This window comes from Struthio camelus, chromosome 18, assembly GCF_040807025.1.
Source record: "Struthio camelus isolate bStrCam1 chromosome 18, bStrCam1.hap1, whole genome shotgun sequence".
NCBI classification, from domain to species: Eukaryota; Metazoa; Chordata; class Aves; order Struthioniformes; family Struthionidae; genus Struthio; species Struthio camelus.
The window spans coordinates 15,691,947-15,714,056 of NC_090959.1; the positions used below are offsets into that span (position 1 = coordinate 15,691,947).

General features: G+C 54.1%; 1 protein-coding gene across 6 annotated transcripts in view; it reads right to left on the reverse strand.

Moving 5' to 3' along the window:
• The window catches only part of RBBP8NL (RBBP8 N-terminal like), a 72,283-nt gene that overhangs the window by 16,933 nt on the left and 33,240 nt on the right, over window positions 1-22,110 (reverse strand). For 2 of the 6 annotated variants that reach the window (XM_068912677.1, XM_068912679.1), the window contains exon 4: window positions 3,702-3,776. The gene's annotated coding sequence lies outside the window, so the exon portion shown is untranslated. Of the gene's footprint in view, window positions 1-3,701; window positions 3,855-22,110 lie in introns of those variants that run through there. The other 4 variants (XM_068912678.1, XM_068912680.1, XM_068912675.1 and 1 more) reach the window with 4 other exon arrangements.

Sequence of the window (22,110 nt, forward strand, 5' to 3'; positions counted from 1 at the left end):
GATGTTGCATGAACACGGCTCCCCCTGCCTTGCTGTCTGCAACGCGCCCGCCTGGGTCACGGCGCCCAGCAGGGACGCAGCCCCGGCCTCCAAATCCCTGCTTGCCGGCAACCTCGGAGGAGAGCCGCCACGCTCAGCCTGACCCCCGGCCCCTCGCTGGCCCTGGCTTTTCCCTGCTTTCCCGGGTTTTCCGGGTGCTGGAGTCGACGCTCCCGCACCCGGGCTGCGTTTGGCCTTTGCCGCGGCAGCGCAGCCCCTCGGAAACGGGCTCCCCGAGGGGTTCGGGCCCCCGGCAGGATTTACCGCCGGAGGTTTCCTGACCAAGGCCGGACCACGGAGCCCCTCGCTGCGGCTCCACTTACGGCCCCGAGCCCCTCGCCGAGCCGTCACCGTCACCCTCGGCGCCGCGGGTGCCCTTTGCAAACGGAGCCCCCGGCGTCGGGGGCACGTCCGCCCTCGCACACCATCGCCCCGGGGTGCCCGGCATCGTTCCTCGCCCGGCGTCTGCACCGCCGTGACAAACAGCACGACCAGGAGGTTATTTTGCAGCCTATTTCCCGGGGCTTTTTGGCCTCGCGTCGTCCCCGGGGGGCAAACCCCCGTCCTGCTCCTTCCCCCCTAAAAAAAAAAAAAAAAAGAAAAAAGAAAAAGTGGCTCATTAGCTAAATAAGCTTAAGTCATTAAAAAAAAGAAACTGCAGGACTCTGAAGTCTTAACACTGTAGGATCAGCTGAGCTTAACGGATTTACTCTCAGATATTTCCCGATGGGCCGTGCTGGAGTTCCTCAGCTGCTGACTACGTCCGGGTGACACGCCGTTCGCTATGCGATTAGCGGGCAGCATCGCGCTCTCTAGCCAGGCTCCGCTTTCTCCGCTACCCCTCTGTGCTCGCGGTCTAAGTTTAGACCTGTAAATTCAATTTATGCTCAGAAAGGCTGGCTGATCAGTCACGGAAAAGCTGCAGCGCCAGGAGTATTTTGCAGGCCAAAGCGACGCTGTTCTGCTTTTCCGATGTACCGGGCGCTCGGCAGGATGGGGAGGGTTTTCCTTTTTTCCCCTGGGCGCGACGGCCCCCCGCGCGGCGCTTCGGCCGGCGGCAAGCCGAGGCGGCACGCACGCGCTGCGAGTCAGGGGAGGCTAAAAACACTCGCTGATGCTGCCGTGCATCTCGGGGTAACCGCAGCTGCTGTGAGCACGACTTGGGTAGCGCCCCGGGAGGCTCGGGGCAGCGGGTAACGCAGCGTTATCGCCGCTGCTGCCCCGCGCGCCGGCCGTGCCGCGGGGTCTCCGAGTGCCGCCAGCACCGCTCCTCCAAGGCGAGGACGGTGCAAACCTCCCGATGCCTCTTCTGCGCTTTAAAGGCTGCTTTTCGGCTGTTTAGGAGGAGCGATGACAGGGTTGCAGGTGTCATCCCGCTCGGGGCGAGGTGGAGCACAAGCCGGGCGGGAAAGGCGGAGGCTTTCTGCTCCCTGCTCCGTCGTCTGCTCCCGGCGCGACCGGGCAGCTGGGACACGGGCACCCGCTTCCCGTTCCCGAGCGCGATCCCAGGGCGATGCTTGGTGGAGGATGCTGTATTTGGGTAACCCTTCGGGCGGTCGGCTGTCCTCTTCTCCTACCCCTTCTCCCTTGACCCCCTCCCAGGGACCCCTCGCTGCACGGGGCCTCCCGGCTCGTCCTGCTCCGGTAGAGCAGCCCGCTAACCCAGATAAAGCGGTGACCTGACCCTCTCCGGGGGCTTTAGCCGCGTCTCGGCAGCGCTGCCGGCCCCGCGCCGGCTCAGCCCCGCGCTGTGCTGCCCGGCAGGCGGGACAGCCCCGTGCAGGCATCCCTGCCTGTCCTGAGCGCGACGCGCGTCGGCAGAAACGCTTCGGCTCCTGGTGGCGCCTGACTCACGGCCGGGCTCCCCCGAGGGGTGCTCGGGTAAGAGGCACGTTCAGGGATGCGGCAGGGCCTGCGAGTTTTGACTCGAGCTCCTTTACTTGCCACGTCAATTGGACTTTGTGCCTCAGTTTCCCCAGGTGAGCGCTGGGGACCTCACCAGCTGTCCAGCCCGGCTTTTGAAGTGATGCTGCTTCACGTTCACATTTGTAGGACATTCCCCATCATGGGGCTGTCACTTCAGAGGCAACAGGGAGCCGGTGATGGGCACAGTCCAACCCACAGGGGCACAATCCTGGTGCAAGGAGACAGTGTTGAGCGGGCACAGCCTCGCTCCTGTCGCAATCCCACCACCGCTTCCCTGCTCTTGATTGTAGGGGAAAACGGGGAGGGGAGACGACAGCCCTCCGCATCCCCAGGAGCATCGCGCCTTGCACCCTGGGGCTGCCCCTCCGAGCGCTGGGAAGCTCCAGCATTGCCGAATATTTGCGTTGCCTGCAGGAGCATTATCCAGCCTGCACAGGGAGCAGGAGGGTGTCCCGCGGGAATGCAAAGCAACCGGGAGAGGGTCCCAGCGGGGGGCAGAGGGCCACCCTGCCCGGCTAGCAGAGGTCACTGCAATCCGACTCCTAGCTGCAACCAGGGGAAAAGAGCAAATTCCTCTTCAGCCCTGGCAACGGGGAGGTGCTGGATGCAGGGTGGGAAACTGTGGGAGGGAAGGGAGCCTGATGACCCGGTCTGAAGTTATTTACTGTCAAGCACGTGCACGATCTGGGCCAGGCCAGCGCTGCACACAGGAGACGTTTCAGGGAAGGTGCATCAGGTCTGGAGCAGGGCGATGCCCCCACCGTCCCCTCCTGAGCACACTCGCCTCTTTGCCCAGGATCAGACACAGCTGCAAAAACTGCTCGTGCCCCAAGCCTGCCCCGACCCCTGCCCTGCCGGGCTGCTGCCTTTGCCATCCCGCCTGGGAGGTTTTGGAGCTACCTGCGCTGGGCACGAGCACCGCGGGCGCTCTGCAGCAGGTGCCTCGCAGCTGGGGATGCTCAAAGCCCAGGCGCTCCGGAGGACCGTGCAGGGTACCCCGACACAGCCCCGCTCACGCCACGGCTGTCGCACAGCCATGGGTGTCTGCTCCGGGAGAAAATATTACTGTTTCAGTCCTCCAGTCCCTGTTCTCGAGATGTAAATCTGGCCGGACTCCCTGTTACTTACGTAAAACCTGGCACCCACAAACTGCCACTGATCCTCAAGCAGCTCTTGCATTTAGACCCAGCTGGATCTGGATGACTTTGCATTTCAGATTGCCGTGATATTGCATTACCTTTCACAGGCAGATAGAAAGCACCAGAGGATAAGCTTTTAAGAGCCTCACAGTCCCCGTCCCAGGGCCACGGGCCATTGAGCCCTAGAGCCCAGCCAGGCTTAGCTCTGCTCCCTGCCGACCCTCCTGCTGCACGCGGGCTCTCCTGCAACGGTAGAGCCGGTGCTTTGCACCAAGCCATCCATCAACTCACTGACTGCTTAAAAAAAAAAAAAAAAAACCCCACCGGATTCCTTCCACAAGCTCAGAGAGGGGAAAGGAAAGCAAGCAAACCGCCGCAAGCGTGGCACGACGCTGACTGCCCCATCACATGGCAGCTGGACCGGGCTGCGGCTGCCGGCACTGAGCGACAGCTCTACCCGCTGCACTCCAGTGCGGTTTTTTTTTGGCAATTCTCCTTCCTTCGCACACACACACACAGAGCTCCCTTCCCAGCTAGGCTGGATTGCGGCGGATGCTGGGGATGGGTAAAGATCAGTGCAAGCACAGCAATACTCACGTCGGGGGGGCTGTCTCCGTTTCCCTGGCCCTCGACTCCTCTGGCTCAGTTAAGCTGTGATCCAAAGACACTCATCTGGGACACAGGAGACAGAAGTGAGCAGTGTGGGTGAACTTGCACAGACAATATGCCATAATTTTTTCTTTGCAGTCTGACTGGCTTTACTGGTTTGCGTTTCTTTGCCCCAGCAGCAGAAAGGAGGCACAGCTTAACTCAAGCTGCTGAACGGGTTCTGCTATAATACAAAAAAGTGGCAAGACCGGTATAGTTTGAACCCAGATAGAGATTTGATTGTTTTCCCGTAATTACAGTTCAACCTGTGCTGTTGGTTGAAGTCAATCACATTAGCAAACAGACCCATTTAAATAATTCATCCACCATTAAGGTGGGAATTTTTTCTTTTTACGTAACACAACTCTTTTGGAAAGGAAAAGAAAAATAAAACCTGACAGAGGCAATCCGTTAAACCCTTCCTCACTTTCTTGGCTTGCTCAGAGGGATGTTATCTCCACAAGTTGCTGTAAAGTGGTCTTTTTTAGGAGAGTCATTTTTCAGTGGGGCAGCTTAGACTGTTTAGAAGCTGCATCTGGGCTTGGGGCCCTGCAACGCCCGTTGCCACGAAGGCGAGACGGGTAGGGACCTCCGAGGCCGCTCTGGAGAGCGGGTCTGTCTGCACGGCACAGCAGTCCGGGCCGCAGAGCTGGTGCACGAAGAGCCAAGCTGGTCTCGCACGAACTGGCTCCAGCTCCAGGCAGGGCGAACGAACACGGGGAAGCGCCGGGCTGGGGCTGCAGTGCTAATCCAGCCCCAGGACGCGGCCATCCCGAGCCTGGACAGGACTGCAGAGCGCGGAGCACGCGGCAGGGTCGTGCATGGAAGGGCTCCCTGCCCGGATGGGTTAGGAGAGGGGCAGCAACATGTCCAAATTCACGGGACCTGCTGCCTGCAAACGCGGGATTACAACCTGTGTCCCTAGACTGTCACTCAGGGGCACTCTGCAGATGAGGATGCTTATGGGATCAGCAAGAAAAGGCAGCGCAATTGGGGTGCAAGTTCTGGCTGGCAGCCCCAGCTCAGCCCCGGCATCCCTCCAGGCCCCAGCTGCTGACACAAGCAACTCCCGTCCCTGAAGCGTGGGCTGGCGGAGCCGAAGGCAACACGGACCCGTCCTAAGCATTTGAAGTGCAGCTATTTCAGCCTCCCCTGGGAAAACGTTGGCACCCACTCCTCTGCCCATCTGCACCAGGGTTTGGCAGGTACAGGAATAATGTCCCAGGAGGCCCCTGCCTTGCTGCGCCTGTCTCTCCCCCCAAGTTGCTGCAGACGGCAGCAGCGCGCAGGAGGCTGCAAAAGCAAGAAGTGCTTGCAGAGCACATTTGCTCACCACTGGCGTGGCACAAATGAAAAGTAATAGAAAGTTGTTGCTTAAAATTTTGAAACTCAACTGTGTGCCCTGTTTGGCCAAGAGCTACCTGGTGAGACCCTGCTTTGCTTGCGCAGCTGCCTCGAAGCACGGCTCCATGCTCACGCAGGGAGCATCTGCATTGCTTCACCAGACACGTAAGCCAGGCAGGATCATTTCCATGTGATATTGCTAGAGTCTGGGGGTAGGGAAAAGCACCGGGGAAGGAGATCCAGGGTGCCGAGCTGTCTTCTGGCAGAGACTCACTCTGGACAGGCAGCACGAGGGCAGCGCAGCCACAGCATGCACAGACACAGGAGCAACTCTGTCCTCAGCCGGCATAGAGACACACGTCCGCTGACACCAATATCGCCATGCCCGTTTGCACCAGGGCTGCTGAGCTGGTTGGCTGAGCAAGCCCAGCGTGGCGCTCAGCGCCCTTGGCAGCGTGCCCTGCAGCAATCGCACGGGTGATCTGCAGCTTCGCTGCAAACCGCCGGCTCTGCGCTTGGTTGTGGTGCGAGGGGACAGGTTCGACGGGCGCGGAGCGGCCAGGGCTCCCAGGAACGCAGCTGACCTCCTACATGATGCAAATGGGCGGCAGGTAAACACGCCGCCGCTGGGTGAGCCACGCTCCTTGGTAGACCTGCAGGGACGGTTTGGCGGTTACGCTACATGTGTGAAATTCCTCTCTTGCTCTTTCCAAAGACGAGGTAGGACAGGGCTAAGGAGTGTTATTTTTTCATCCAAGGCTTCTTGCAAGCAACCTGCAATAGTCACAGGGAAGCTTTGGGCTCCTTTAATCCCTTCTCCTTCCTTTTGGGCTGCTTGTTTTACTGAAGGATATGTCAATTGGAGAACGATTGGTTGATACAGGCCAGTACCTGGGGCTGATGCTCACCATGCTGGAATTTGTCAGCCATGTGGAAGAAAGATCTTTGCTTGGACCAGCTGGCGATGTAATGGGAGTGGTGGTGGGTAGAGGAAGACACAGAGCTTTGCAAGACAACCTGAGGCAGCCAGGCCTCCATGCAGCAACAGGCACCACTAAAGTCTTGCACCTGCCTTGAATGGCTCAGCAACTGCTGTATCTGTAACATCTCCCATGTAGGTATTGGGAAGGGAAATACTAAAAGGAGGGCTTAATGCTGTTCACTGTGTGTGGGTGGACAGGCTGTGCTACCCACGCAGGCTGTGGTGGTGAAGAAAGAGGCAGGAGAAGCTACCTGGAAGAATTGCCTCGATGCATGAGAAAGCAGAACAGAGATTTCTGGGAAGCAAGAAGTGATGCACTTGGAAATAATCCCAAACTCATCTTGCCAGATATCTCCTGGAGGTCAGGTCGCTAATAGGAGCCATGATTATGCTAAAGATTGCTGTTTCCATGCCATGAAGTCAAAAGATCTGGACAGGAAATGAATTTCCTTACAACTAAAAACTTAAACAACCCCAAGCAGGGTGCTGCCCTCACCAAACCCTGCAACCCATGGGAGTCGCTCCTCTTTTACCGCACAACCAGAGCAAGCCCATGCCCAAACAGCTCTTATTCCCCACATCAGTCATCCTCTGCCCATATCTTCAATGCCAGTCTCAGTAGGGGCCTGAGTGGGAGGAAAAAAAGCATCCCCTACTAAAGAAAGCAACCCTCAAACCTCCCACCATCTTTGTGCATCAGAACAGTCACAAACTTGTTAAGCAACAGCAAACAAGCTGGTTGAGAGCACCAGCTCAGTACATGTAAGAGGTGTTTTGGAGGTGAGAAAAATCCAGCCCCAGGAGGGCACACAGACCCCCTCCGGCAGTACCTGAGCAAAGCAGACAAGGCAGCAAGGCCAGGTGCAACCCAGAGCATCAGGGCAGCTCACAGCAACAGCACAAGTCTGAGGTTGAGCTAAGAAGCTAGTCCACAGGTTGGGATCAACAGGGGCCTTGAGCAGGTGCAGGTATGGATGTGGTTGAGCTAGAGGCTGGTGCTCCTCCAACCCAGCTCAAACAGAAGCTGAGACCCAAGCTGAGCTTACATGGGCTCGTGGGCAGGGCTGTGGGTGGGCATCCCAGGTGAGACTGGTCAAGGCCATTATGGCCTATTACTGCCCTCATGGCCCTGGCAAAGAGGTCTCCACGTCATAAGCAATCATTTACAGACAGGAGGAATCTGGTGGCCACAGCAGCATGTTCCTCCCTGCCTGCTATTTGCCTGCATGAGGTCCTGTTGCTGTTCTGACAAGTATTTTGAGACCAACTAAAATGAAACAGAAACCTGGGCTGACCTGAAGGGCCAGAACAGGACGAGCAGCAGGAGCAGTCTCTGTTTGCAGCGGCAGCGCTTGGGTGCGTCATCCTGCCTTGCCTGCTCAGTCGCATGGCCACCCAGCGCAAAGGTTTCTTACCCATCCCTGCCTCCATTTGGGGATGAGGCAATGTCACAATCTGAATCCTTTACTTGCTTTGAACCTGGATTGCCAAAGGCTGCATTTTTGCGAGAAGCATACTCCTTATCACTGTTATAGCATAAATAAGTAATAAATATGGATTTGGCTGAAAGCAGTACCTACCAGCGCGGCTTCAGCAGGGCACACAGAGGAGTTAAGGGTGCAGGACCAGAGCTCCAGATGTCTTTGGTGATCTCAAGCTGGAGATCCAGCATGAACAAGTTCACGTAGCACTTCCTTCTCCTCCCTCTGCTTTGCTCTTGTTAATAGTCATCTCAGTGGAGGTCAGATTTTTACAGATCTGCCATCACTGCTGACCTTGTCAGTGTGGGGTCCTGGCACTTTTGCAGAGATGCTAATTTCTATGCAGGATTCATTAATGTATGTCACACCAACAGGAGTCTGGAGAATAGTTAGGGCTGCGGGGTGGAGGGCAGAAACCCTGTGGGGTTTTTCAGCGAGGCCAGCGTGGACACGAGGGAAGCTTGTTCCCTACAGCATGGTCCAACAGCGGCCCAAGGCCCGAGCATACCATGCCACCCTTGGGTGCCCACTAATAAGCCAAGCGTGCAGGTGGGGTCTGACCGTCCCTTTGCTCTGCGCCTCGGCGGGTTTTGCGTCGGCGAGGGCCAGCCTGACCCGCGGGGGCTCAGGCTGATGCGTGCTTCTTTCTGACCAATGTCAGTACTGGCCGTCTGATAGGAACCTGAGGGCACTGCAGAGCCCGGCCCTCTCGGGACGTTGATAACACCCTGCAAGCACAAACCCAGGGCCCGATGCTCAGGGACATCCGTGCAGGAACGAGCCGCCCCAGCAGGCAGGAGCCGCGCTGCCGGGTTCGTTCCTGCAAGGACACCGATCTGCAACAGGCGCGATATAAAACGCACCGGGCAGCTTTTGCAACGAGCTTGATTAAAATCTCCCTCGTTAGACACATCGCAGCCCAGCAGTCCCGTCCTTCCTCGGGCGGGCGGCAGCCTGCGCCGGTTGCATACATGACCGGCAGCCTCCAGCAGAGGTTGCTCGCCAGCTTTGGAAACGGAGCGGCCGCCGGCTGCAGCGCCGGGGACCCGGCCAGGATGCGATCCGAGCACCTGTAAAACCAGCGCGAGGAGCTCGCCCACTTCCTTTTCCTGCCTTGCCAAGGTGGAAAGGCTCTGGAAAAGCGCGACAAGGCCAGGCTGAGATAAACCGATTGTTCGCTGTGGCTATAAACTTTTAAACGCTGTCGCGTTTATTGTAGTCTGCTGCGTGCAGGGCGCGGAGGTGGTGCCCGAGCTCGCGGAGGCAGCGGGGCTCGGGGGAACAATACGCCCGCGGCCCCGGCAGCCCGTTCCCAGGTTTTATCGCTCCGGCATATCCACAGCCGCAAGGAAAAGCGCCGCGGTGCTCATGGCTCCCAAGTACGCGGCCGACATCCTGCATTTGTGCGGTGCTTCCTGGTGGCAGGCCACGGCTGTGCCCGCTTCCCGGGGCGTGCTGGAGCCTGCCTGGCCTGGCCCTGGGTCAGCCAGGGTGCAGGCCAGCGGGAGCTGCTTTAACCCTTGAGGACATCCACCTCCTGCTTGGGGAAGGCTGGCCTTAAGGGTTTGCTCACCCTGAGCTTCCGTTTCGGAGAGACAGAGCAACAGCTCCCCGGGGAGAAGGGAGAAGCAGTCCCGTTATCCCCGTGGCATGGGCAGAGTAAAGTCTATTCTCGGACGGCTTCGCCTCCTGCCGTCTGCTGCTGGAGAGCGTTAACTCGGCCGCGCGGAGTCGTCTCACCGATTTCCAAGCCAGCAACGTGGCACTTGCTTGCAGGCCTCGAGTCGTAATTAGCAAACGGGCGCAAATTGCATACCGAGGAAGACGGTGATTTTTCTCCCTTTGGGAAGTCGCTGAGCGTTTAGACCCGCAACAGCAAGGGGCACCGGCTGCCGGAGCTACGAGCTTGGGGCTGGCGAGTACACGCCAGGAAGGGCTATTTCTGCAAGGGCTGTTCGCAGCAGGCAGATACGTGCTTTTAAGCGGGCCTTTCCTGATGAGCGGTCTATCTAATAACCCGAGCCGTATGCGACAGTGCCCCAGGGCGAACGGCCGTCCGGACAAACACGCGGTGCTCGGGCAGCGGTGCTCGCCGAGCGCGCTCCGGCTCTTTGCACTGAAGCGGGGAAATATCATCGTCGCCGCATAGCGATGCAGAGGGTGACAGGCCGGGAGATCGGCGCGGTTTGCAGCACGGCCGCAGCAGCAGCGCCGAGGGACGTTTCGGGGCCAGGTCCAGCCTGGAGCCAGCGCCGCAACAGCGATGGCAGCGCGGGAAAAACTAAAACCAGCCCCCGAAACAGCTTCGAGGCGTTTGGGAATCGAGAGGAGCCGGTTCAGTTTTATTTAATTTTTTTTGCCTCTCCAAATGGCAATGTATTGCCTAGGTTCAAGCAGAAGGTGGGGAAATTTCCTGCCCAAAAAAATTCTCCTTTCCTTCTATTTTGAACAGTTCTGCCAGCTCTGGGCCTGGCTCCGCGCCGGTAGCTCAGACCTCCTCGCGCTGCTGGTGCTTTGCCCTCGAGCTGCGATTTCTCCCTCGGATGGAAGGAGAAGCAGATGAGTCCTTTCCATTTTGGCTCGGTTTTCCTTCAGCTCCTTGACCCGCCGCATCTGGGTTGCAAACGCAGCAGGGGAGCGGGACGCGTCCCCCCGGGCGCCGGAGGCGGGCTGGCGGCTGCTCGCCGTGAAGCCGCAGCGACGGCGGAGCCGGACCCGCCGAGAGCAGCCTTAGGCACGGCTCAGAGAGCACGTTGCAAACTTTCGTCCTCCCACCTAAACTCACCTGCTGCGCTCGCCGTGACTCAGATTTTCCCAAAAGCCAACATGTCAATATTTAATACCCTAAAGATCTGGCCAAAGGCTTTGCTCCGGCCCCAAAGCCCAGATTTCCAGGCTGCCCTGCAGATGTCGACCCTGCCCCAAATTCCTCTTTTTTTTTGGGGGGGAGAAGGGAGCTGGGTGGGTTTGCAGCCGGCTGCCGTGCGGCTGGACCAGGGAGGGCTCCGCCGGCCTCCGACACGTCTTGGCTGTCGCCGACGCGGTCGCGACCGGCGTTGGAGAAACTCTGCGCCGAGCAGTCCTCCCCATCCCCTGCGCCTCCACCTCTCTTCCTCCTCCTACGACATCCACGTCCCCTTGCGCCTCCCTCCCGCCTCCCCATCCAAAAAAAAAAAAAAAAAAGTGCAAATTTCAGAGCCAAAGATGCTTTTGGCACATTAAGCAGATACCAAGGAGTGGAAAAAACCCTCCTCGTAAATCATAGTCCCGTGGCAATGGCTCCAGTCGCGCAGAGTTTTGCAGACTAGGAGAGATGCACGTGTCAATCGAAGCAGCTCTTGCAGGAAATATTTTTCATGACTCCCTCGTCAGCAAAGTTTTCACTGGAAACACTTCTGCTCTGAGAACGAGGGAAGGATGACAGCTCTTTATGTTTGGTAGGTTTGAAATTATTTACTAATAAAACACAACTGCGCCATTGAATCCCTCTGTAATTAACTTGTCAATAATACTACAGGTTTAAAGACAAGAGAACTTCTTTCGTATTGGAAAAATAATAACAAATGGAGCTGGGATATGCTCGGTGTTTACCGAGTGAGGTTGCTGTCCTGCCGGCAGCGCTAGCCCTGCTTTCTCCTCGGGGCGTTTTTCGACCTTCCCCGGGAATCGGCCACGCGTGGGCTCCAGCCCCCCGGAGAGCCGGGAACTCGCGTTCCCGCGCTCGTGGTACCTGTGGCTGGTCAGAAGAAATAAATGTGTGAGCTGGGGAAGCAGCAATGATTCAGACTTAATTTTTGCTCCAAATGAGAATGAAAAGCCAAAATGATTTCTGCAGTGAAAATCCTGCAAACGAGTGGGGAAATACTTTCTTTCTTTTCCTTCTTTTTTTTTTTTGATTATATCAAGTCACAAGAAAGTTACCCACAGCGAGGGAGTTGGAGCAATATGTTTCAATGCTTTTCGCGTTCCTTGAGATCACAGTGTTCCCACAAACTGCTTCCATTTTTGACACAACGGCACTTTCAGGAAGAAATCAGTGTCAGCCAATGATTCTTTTTGATCATTTCTGCCCATTTATCCTTCCGAAAAGCATTCCCACGCCGCAGGCAGGCTTTGGGAAGCCTGAGTCATCCTGAGGGTGCGTGTTTTGCCTGCCACCCCACTTCCGACATTATAGGAGGTATTTCAGGGATTTTACAGCAATAAGAGGAGGGAAAGGACTATACCTGAGTATGGACGAAGCAAAAAAAAAGACTGTTAAACCAGCTGTAAAACACCCAGTGTCACTAATTCATCATTGTTTTCTTGCCAGTCTCCCCGTAGCTAACGATTTTCTTTACGAGCCAGTTTGCCGTGGTGTCTGAGCAGCTCTCAGGGAAGAAAAAGTAGGTCTCCATCAAGTTAGGCTGCAAAGAAAAAACTAAGAAATGTTTTCCAAAGCCTCAAAACCCAGAAGGTAAATAAAAAGAGCTCAGCTAAAACAAGCGCTGCACTTACACCTACAAATTGCTAAGCCAGTGCTAGCAACATTATTTTCTCCTTCTAGGGCCAAAATCTTTAGAAACACAAGATTTGCCCTAGGGCCTAATTGCTAATCTGCTGGGTTCGTATGATGCAACACTTCAAAAGTAGCGTATGCAGTTTTGCAATGCAATAGCTTGCGCTATATTAACCAGTGATTTATGCGCCTTACTCACAAGCACAAATAAAAGAGACCTCTGTGAAATTTCGTTTGCTAGCTGTGAAAGCTCCATTTGGGAATATGATTTATTTTGACGGCCTCCTTTCCCGAGCAGCGAAAAGGGTTCCCGCGTCCTCCCCGGCAAGCTTGATCCAAGTGCAACACTTTCTCCTCCCATTCATTTTTAGCAAGTTCTCCAGAGTTGCCTGATAGGACAAGCATCCACGCCGTGCTCTTTGCAGGAACGCACATGCAATAAAACCTGCAGGTGAAGGGCTTTAGCGCCTGCCTCCACGCCTGGCCCGGCCGCTCGCCGTGCTCTGATTTACGCTCCGGCTTGCGAACGCCTCATGCTGCCAGCTGATCACACGGGCCCTCGCCTCTACATTATTTTTGCGTTTGCTTTTGCTTCCCTCCCCCACAGCCCTCCCAAAATGTTTTTCATTTTATTAAAGCAATTTACTCCTGAGGCTGCCAAAGGCTTATCGGGTTCGGCGTGCGTTCAGACAAGTTGTGCCTAATGACTTGGGAGGGGGCATGTTTAGGGGGAAGAAAATGAATGAAAAGCACTACAAAAGGGCGCCCGAGCAGGGCTGGAGCCAGCGTGGCCGGCCTCCAGCACCGAGATTTCTCGTCCAGGCAAGGGTGGAGGTCACGAGCGAGAGAGCCTGCGCCGAGCTGGGGAGGACCCGAAAAGAGGCAAAGGAGATGGGGAGAGATATTTCCACCCCCTTGAGCTATTTGCAATATCCCTGCTGCCAATCCGGAGCTGCTGATATTTGAAATGGCACTTATGGAGACAGCTTTCCTCACGTGAAGGGATGTTAATTAATACTCTGTTAAGAAACTCCTTGGAAACTTCAAGAGAAGAAGAATCTTCTTGGTTGATGTATTGATTTTCTCTCTTCGCTTGACCCGCCAGCCCATGTTGCCAGCAATGTTCCCATTAGCTTCAGTGGAGTTTGCCAGCATTTAGTCAGCTCCAAGACCCGTGGAAATCCACTGGAGCCTTTCCATTGATTTCAAGGAGCTTTGGGTCAAGTCTTCTGACTGCGGGATAATGCCTGGGGTATGCGCGTTGGCTTGCTGCTCCGAGCCTGCTCGTGAGTGATGAGCTGCTGAGCGACGTCTTCATTTCGGGGCAGGGTGGGGAGAGGGACGAGGATGCTAAGTGGAACCATCCCGCGGTGAAGTCATTTATTTCGCTGCGCGGTTTCGCTTCTCCTGAAGGCTCCTGGGGAGCAAATTGGAGTTTGCACGTGGCGACGTGTGCAGAAACCAAGGGCTTTTGCTTTGCTTTGGTTGTAGATTGCAGAGATTGAGGCTTCGTGCCGGAGCCCCGGAGCAGAGCAGGCCTCACGCATGGGTGAGGGTTCACGTTCACCTGCAGCCCGGCACCACTGCAAACCTCCCACCGCTGTTTTCCTGCAAACACAGCGACTCTCCGCAGAAAGTGCTGATGCCGAAGCACGCTGCACGGGGTGAACAGCGTCCACCGGCGAGGCGACGGCCCCCAGCCTGCCGCTGGCAGCCTGCTCTTCCCCGGCCCCGTCCAGGGAGGATGAAATAGCTCTGGAACTGGCAGTTTTCAAGCGTTTCTTGAGAGGCAGCTGAACACGGGTTTTTATCAGTGCATGAGAGCTTGCAAAGATAACACTTCAAAGAAAACACGTTTTAAATACACCTTTAAAAGCCTTAAAATGTAATTCCATAAATGTTTGTGTTACTTGGGCAATAGATAAAGTGAAGTGGTATTGCTGAACTGTAGTGTGGCCGAATACCTGAAAACTTCACTGGCGTCCCTATCAGATGAATGGTTCACTTATTAATCTGTATCTATATATACTAGAGCTCTTTCCTTTCTCGATGATCATTTCGCTCTCATCTCTCCAGTGTTGGCTCCAAGAGCTGCTGTTCCCCGCTTTGCTGCACCGAGAGGACGTAGGAGCTGGTGCAAATCAGAGCAGGGTGAAGCTGTTGCACTCGGTCCGCGCAGAGCTGCCCTGGCCATGTAGATCCCGGCACGGTTCTTATTTAACTTGTGATGCTGATCCCACTGCTTTGGCAGTGATCGATCCCCTTTTTCTCTGCTGTTGGCAGGACAGGAATCGGGGTGGTGATGTCTCTTTGTTCCCAGAGGTTGGACCAGAGTGGCCACATTTTGGCTCTAAAAATGCTAGTGGATGTCACGGAGCTGCCGGGTGCCAACGACCTGTTTCAATTTTATCTTTCTGGGGGTATTAAAGAAGTAAAGAGAATCAAAAAGGCACCACTGAATCAGTCTGTGCAAAATCTTGTCTTTCAGTCCTTTATAGCATTCAGGTCAAATGGAAAAAATGACTTGCATTACCCCATCTCCAGAGAAACTCCCGCTGCCAGGTGTGGGAATTAGGAGAAATTGCTGAAAGCCCAGCGTTTCTGTGAGCAGCCTCTACTCTGGTGTCCCTCCAGCAAGCCAGCGACCTTACGGTGGGCGCGTGTTTGTGCAGGGCCCTGAGTCCGGCGGGACAATGGTGATGCAGTTTGCCGATTAATTTTCTTGTAGTTTGTTTAGTCCCTGGCGAGGTCTATCTGGGAAGCAGGCACCCTGGTTAACAGGCTAACGTGACACATCATAACAAAGCATCAGGCCGACACCTCGGGAAATGTTAAACCTTGCGAACACCGGCCCCAAGAAGCTATTTTAGGAGCTGAGTCTGCCCACGCTGGCACCCGTGCAGCCCTCCAGCAGTCTGCAGCCGAGAGCAGCATCTGGCCCTTACTGCAAGATCTTGTCCTTCTCTACCAAGTCCTTCCTTGCCTTACTCTCCGGTAGCTTTTTTGAAGCTCGACCAGAATTGAAATTTGGGCCAGATTTCACCTTTAATCAAGGTAAAGACAAAACTGGCACCAGCTCGGTCATTGCACTGGCCTGGCAGGCAACGGGTGTCCGTTCCCCGCGAGCAGCGATGCCCGTGATCCCGCGGGGGGATGGCTGGTGTCCGAGGGGCTGCACAACCTCTGTTGGTGGGTTTTTTTTTTTTGCCTATGTGAACACTGCAGCTGAGGCCAAAAGTTTCCAGGGCGAGCTTGCAGCCCCCACCGTGCGGGGAGGTCCCCCTGGACAGAGCTGATGGGCCGCGAGCACAAATCAATGGCCGTGCAAAGGCAGCCCAAATTGATCCAAACTCTTGTCTGAGGGACCAAAATTCTTGACGTACCATTCAGTGCACTTACTCTTAAATAATTAACATGATTCTTAAAGTATTTTTTTTCTTTGAAACCCTCTAAGCACCTTTATCTCTATTTAACCTGGGCATATCACTTTTCAATCTTTAGCACTTTATTTCTTACAAAACAACCCTCTGGTTTTCTTTGGATGCCAGAAAGCAAGAATTTGAATTTTTGTTTCAGATCCAGAAACATTTCCCTCTCCCTTTCAGCCAGAGAAAATGCATCTGAAATTTCTTTACACCATGCAGAGCACAATGCTCTGTAGATGAGAAGTAGAAAGTAAAAGTAGGAAAAAGAGAAGGGGGCACGGGCAGCTGCCGTGCACCACCCTGCACCCAAGCAACGCAGGGAACCAGAGTTTTCCCTCAAAGAGGACATCACGCCATTCCTCCAGTCTATAGGGGACTGTGGTGATGATGTACTTGGCAAGGAAGTAGTTATATACTGCAGGGATAAGTGTCCGTGCCAGACTCTGTGACAGGGAGGAAGATGGATGTAAGGACCCGGGCTGGTGGGCCGGGTGATCAAAATCTAGAGTCAACAAGGATGAAGAGTCGCAGCAGGAGAAATCCTGGGTTTCCTCTCCAGGAGATGCTTTCTCTCCTTTATCTGCAGCACAAGCTGTCCAGGCTGCGTATATGTTTAGCTGTCAGTGCCTGGGACACTTAACGTATTCCCTTCTGGTTAGGATCTGAAGGCAAACTCAGCGGTTGTGGTCCCACCTCCCCAACCAGGCTGAGTGCTGGCTGAGCAGGGAGGTAGCCTCCTGTTTACCGGGGATGGCTTTGCCGTACCACAGAGGTGAAACTGGGGCCTCAATTAAGTCTCTGGCAAAAGGGGAGACAGGATTTTACCCATAAGAAATATTAAATTCCGGGACTGCTGCCCACCAGGTGAGATGCAAACAAACCCCTTGAAGGCGAGAATCTCCAGAGGTACAGAAAGGGCTGGAAGCTGGAATAGATGTGCATAAAGGCTTGTATTTATACGGCAGAGCCGGCCACTCTGGTGTATTCCTCACCATTTACTGAAATGCAACCAGAAATGTTTGTCTCATGAAAAGCCTGAACCCAAACAGTGCTGGAGTCCAGCGGGATAGAGGCCCTGATCCTTCTCCGAAAGTGCCCTTCGAAGCCCGATTCTGCACTTGCCCGAAGCCTCCTCCGGCTCCTGCCGCGCAGTGGGAGTTTGGAGAATGTGGGCATGACGGATTAGCACTCTGGCTTCGTAAACTGCCGTCACTGAACGGTAAATAAAGGCTTAATCTTTTGTGTAATCGTTCCTAATTACCAAAGAAAAGCAACAACTCTGAGCCCACCCAGAGGCTCCAGTGTCCTTGTCAAACACTTCTCCCCATGGTGATTGATCCTGGGTCCCCAAAATTTAAACTGATATGACTTTGTTGAATGAATCCTAATGGGAAGAAGAAGTTACCCTGGGTAATGCACTTCCAGTTGGGGCTCCTTTCTGTAATCCGCTATGACCCAAAATTGGGAGTATCCTGCTCTGATTTCTACCAGAACCTTCAACCACACTTGCTGGCACAGACCACTCGTAAGAAGACACATTAAAATCTCCCTTCATTTTTGCACACAAAATATGCCTCTGTCCTCGGCTGTGGGTGGACTCCTTCTGGGCGCAGCTCTGGGGAAAGGGTTACGTGCACCCTTAGGGCCCTGTCGCCATTCTCCAAGTCCCACGCAGCCCGGGAATGTTGTGGCATGACCACAACCCACCTGACAAGCTACGGCTGGGCTGCAAGGCCCCCCGGCCCCATCCTCTGGGGCTTCGTGGCCTTGGCTGAGGCCCAGATCTGCTGCCAGTGCTTCTGTAGCTCCATGCCTTCCTTGGGGAGCTCAACCATGTGCGACCACATCAACGGGCACTGTGACTGCTACAAACAACGCTGCACCAAGAATGCAATGGACCACCACAGGGGGCTAACTAATTAGGAATTAATGACCCCTTTTGGCTGGGTTATGGAGCACAGAGATGCCTAGAGAAGTCCTCAAGGTGGGGTAGGGTATGGCTGGCTGATAAGAAGTGTCATGAAGTGAGATAAGCAGGGGAGGCCCTGCAAACATCTCCTCCCTTCTGTACGGAAGGGCTGAACGTGCCTCTGCCTCTGAAAGCTGCTCCTAATCCCACCCCAACTCAGCTGCTGAGCAGCTGGGCCAGGCTTTGCCACACGTTGGCTATCGGTCCGCGAGAAAGCGCTGGAGTCAGCGTGCGGAGAAAGCGGTGGTGTCAGCTGGGAAACCAGCAGACCTGTGGGCACCCTGCACTCCTCTCCTGGTGCAGGGCTTTCACGCTTCCCCTCCTGCTCTTCTGGTGGGGCTCAGCCAAAGGTTCCTGTGCATTTTGGGAAGTAGCAGAGGAAGCAAGAGAGGACCATGCTCACATTTGCATGCGGCAGGCTTCCTCGCAGGGTCACACACTGATCCCTCTCAGTCCGGCTCCGCTCTCCCTCCGTGGTGCTAATGGGACCAAGCCTGTCTCGGCTCTCCTGACGGAGTCAGTGGTGCTACTGCAGTTTTACACTGAAGCATCTTAGCTCAATTTGGCCCAGTGTCACACTGTTACAACTGCATTTTCCAAGGTCAGAAAAAGAACAAATCATCCATGAGTGGGGCCCAGCTCTCTTCCTCACAAGGAAGGCAATGGAAGTCCAATTTACGTGTTGCGGTAGCAAAATGTGAGCATTCTTGATGCAAGTGAAGGTATTTTTAACCAGTAGAGAGAAAAGAAGGAAGGGGGCTGAGAAGGAATTTGCACAAACTAAGCATCTGCAAGGATTTGGCACGGAAAGGTCCTACCCTTTCTATTACAATTTACTGCATTGCACTCGGACCATTAAGTCAGGGCATCTGCAGTGCGATGGGATAAAACCACCAGATCAGAGGGTAAATGAACACAGCCTCCCTGAAATCCGTGCTGATGAGGAAAATGTGATACCTGCTATTTGCAGGGGCAAATGGGCTGTTTTCAAAGGCAGATCCAAAAGGAAAGGACAGCAGGACTGGCTTAAGACTATCTGGAGCCGTGTTTAGACTTTTCATGCTTTAAAAATAACCTGACCTGTGCAAGACGGACTCACTGCACCTCATCCAAAATGCTCCTCACTTGCAATGAGAAGAAAATATCCTCCCAAATGCCAGTCCCATAAGCTGATGCTCCTCTTCTTTCTGGGCAAGATATCCAATCTTATTGCAGAGAAGCTACTTTTTTCTTTCATTTTACCTTGCTGTTATGCTTCGCTTCTTGCAGGACCTGCGTGCTCTACGCTAGTGATGCTGACGAGACTTTCAGGTTGCTGAGTGCCTTCGGTTCTCAGCGGAAATGAGGGAGATATTTCTCCCGTTGTGTGACATCTTTGTAGCATGAATTGCCTCGTGTTTTACAATGCTCACTTGCAGTGTGCTGTGCATGGATGCTAGCACTGATAATTTTTTGGCTAACAGTGGTATGAAATCATCAAATAAAAACTAATGATGGAGAGAGCCAGAAAATGTGATGGTGATGAAGGGGAGGAATGCACAGTCGCGGCGAGTGCCAGCCATCCCAGGCTGCAGCCATCCAGCCAGCCAGGGCTGCCGAATTTATGTGTGTGTTAATTAGTATTTTGACTCATTAAACGTGGCTCATTGCATGGCTTCATTGATCGGAAGGTAATTTTGGAGCGGGTGCCAAGCAAAAGTTGGTTCATCCTGCCGTCGTTATGCTGATGTAAGACAGAAGTGGCTCTTAATGCAAAATGCTAATAAAAAGAGAGCCTAAACTGAGCCTGAATGAACATGAGGACAAATACTCCCGTATTTGCCATGCTCCCGGTGTTTGCTCAGAAGTAACCTGCACCGAGCGCCCGTCAGCAGCTCCTCGTCCAGAGGGAGCTGAGCGCTGGCTCGGCACGCTGCGGCTGCCAACTGAAGGATGTGTCTCTAAGATGCTCATGCCGCCTGCATCAATCCACCCACATCCAATTTTCTGTGGCACTGCAATGGTTAAGGAAGCTCACTGATACCTGGCATCTGGATCGTCTAGCCTTCACATTTAAATACACAGAAAACATTGTACATCTTCTGCTGGACGGCGTTACATGGCATAAAGAGGTTACTGATAGAGAGATAGGGATGGGCCCATTACTCATGTGCAGCCGAGTGCTGAATCATCTGGGTCACCTTATGAGATGTCATCTGTACTTGTCATATCTATTTTACAGAAGGAATATTTCGAGGGCATTTTAGAGAGCATTAATATCATTTATATGTATTGCTTCTTTTATCCCTTTGCATAAAAAGGCAGGTATATTTTTTGCCATGAATCTGGCCACCCAGGACTTGTAAGGAAATAAGAGTTATAGCTAAAACATTTCAGAAATCTCTAAAATGCTCCTGCGGTAGTTTCCTCATCCATCATCGCGCTGTTGTTTTAAGATTCAGCGTCCTGGGACTTCCCAAGCCTCCGTGCGAGCATTGTACATCATCCAGCGATGCCCTGGGCCATCCCGTCCTGCCAACGAAGGACTTGCGTCCTTGATCCCCTGGGGATAATAGATTATCAGCTGGCCGCTGGGCTGCCTTAGCTGCGATCCCCTCCGGTGTCTTTGGCCCGTGTGACTTCAAAAGACAAATAACCCACAGGGGAACCTGAGCCTCGCCGCATGAACCCCCGAATCTGGCTCCGTGCAATTGTCTGTGCTATGGGCGGCTTCAGTGCCGCTGGGTTTCCCACCCCCAAGAGCTTGGCAGCAGCAAATTGTTCCTTTCTGGACAAACTCGATGCCCAAATCGTGCCCTCGGGAGACGGTGGAGGAAGGCGTCCCTCACTGCGTCCCAACTAACAACACGATTGCACTACGAGGATTGCAAGGTTCCTGCGGGATTTCCTGCTTCCAAATGGGCTATAAATACTGCAGCACCGGATCCATCCCCACTCACACTCCAATAATTAATCACTGCAATTAAGAAAGTGCACCAGCTTCTCCATGGGTGCAAATCAGCCTGGCACTAGTCGAAACAGCAAGAGCTGGCTGCGTTACACCAGCAGGTCCGGCCTTGCGCCTCTCTGGACTGGGAAAAGGGGATCCACGCATCAGAGCGGTATGAATGGTTCCTCTTGAGGCATTTTAACACTTTTTCTTCTGGCCTTTAGGAATTAAAGTGACTCACTAACACTGAAGAAAAGCTGGCTGATTCTATCTGAACATCAAGAGAAGTGGCGGTCAAGATCACTGTCTGGCACTTACTGCATCCAGTCTGATTTGCCCGGTGCCCAGTGTCCAGCTTTTTTAGTGAAATTGCTTTTTCTGCAGAAAAAAACCCAGCCTAGTAGCTCTGCCTGCTGCACTGTACTTTTAAGAAGTGCATTGGGTCTCAGGAGAATGCATCAAAATTTTGATGCTTAGCAGAAAATAAAAATATTTGTACTCAGTTCATTTCTAGAGCTGCACATAAAATGCTTCCCCTTAGGACATATCCAAGAAAAAGACTAGAAATAAAATATAAATTGTAAATAGCAGTAAAATGTTTATCGCTTTGGGGGTTATGAGTGTTCAGCTTTTATTACTATGAAAATCAATTTACTGAACTTCGGTTTACTGCAAAATCAAAAAAAGTTAAAACCTGAATTCATTTTGCATCCGCCGGTCTTCTCCGCTTTTCTTCCCGAGCCATCGACAGTGCGGGAAGGGGAGAGCCGCTTCCTCCAGCAGATCTCCGCCGGCGCCGCACATCCCGGCGGCACGAGCCCTCCCGGGAAAGCTGCCCTTGGCGGGTCCCACGTTCTTCCAAATCCGAAGGGCTGTCGCAGCCGGCTGCAAGCGGGCCGCCCTCGCTCGTCCAAACCTGCCCGCAAGAAGGGGTCCGGTTCCCGGAGCTGGGGCTTCGGCGCGTCCCGTGGGCTCTGCAGGGCCGGCGCCGCGGCCGAGTCCCCGGGGCTTGGAGGACCCGGCGAGCTTGGGTACAAGCGCAGCGCCGCCGCAGCAGCGTTTCGGTTTCAGCCAAATCTTCCCCCTCCGCTTACAATTTTACAAGACTTCAACCCGAAAAAACCAAACCCTGAAGAAAGAGGAAGCGGGCAGTTTCCTCCGAGAGGATTTTTCGGTTGCGTTTATGACCCGTTCACGCCGTCGCGGCGCTGGAAGCCGATTTTGCTGGAAAGCGCAAATCTGCCCATTCAAAATAACACAGGAAAGCGTCGTAGCGCTTAAAATGCTCAAAAAACCCTCAGACCCTGAAAGTTAGGGGCACGGCAGTCACTTTGTGGCTGAGCATCGTCCAGTGCGGCGCAGCCCAGCGACGAATCCCACGCGTCTTCTCCCGCGTTTTCATTTCCGACGTTTCTAAGGCTGCAGTTAAGGCACGTTTTAACAGAGCCGGTGCGAAGGGGCACGGGCAGCTCCGCCAGCGAGGTTGGGGTTTGTTGTCGTTGCAAAGCGACTCAGCGAAGGGCTGCTCCTGGGGGTGGCCACGACGGTAAAACTTCGCACAACCTTCCCAGTCCAGCTGCGTTTGCCCCCGCGCGCCCCGTCCTCCGTAAACGGGAAATTCCCACAACGCACTTCGGCCTGAAGAGGATGTCAACCCTGCTGACAACTTACGGAAAAATTGTAGCAGAAAAGCCAATTTTTTTCCAAATTTAAAAAAAAAAAAAAAAAGA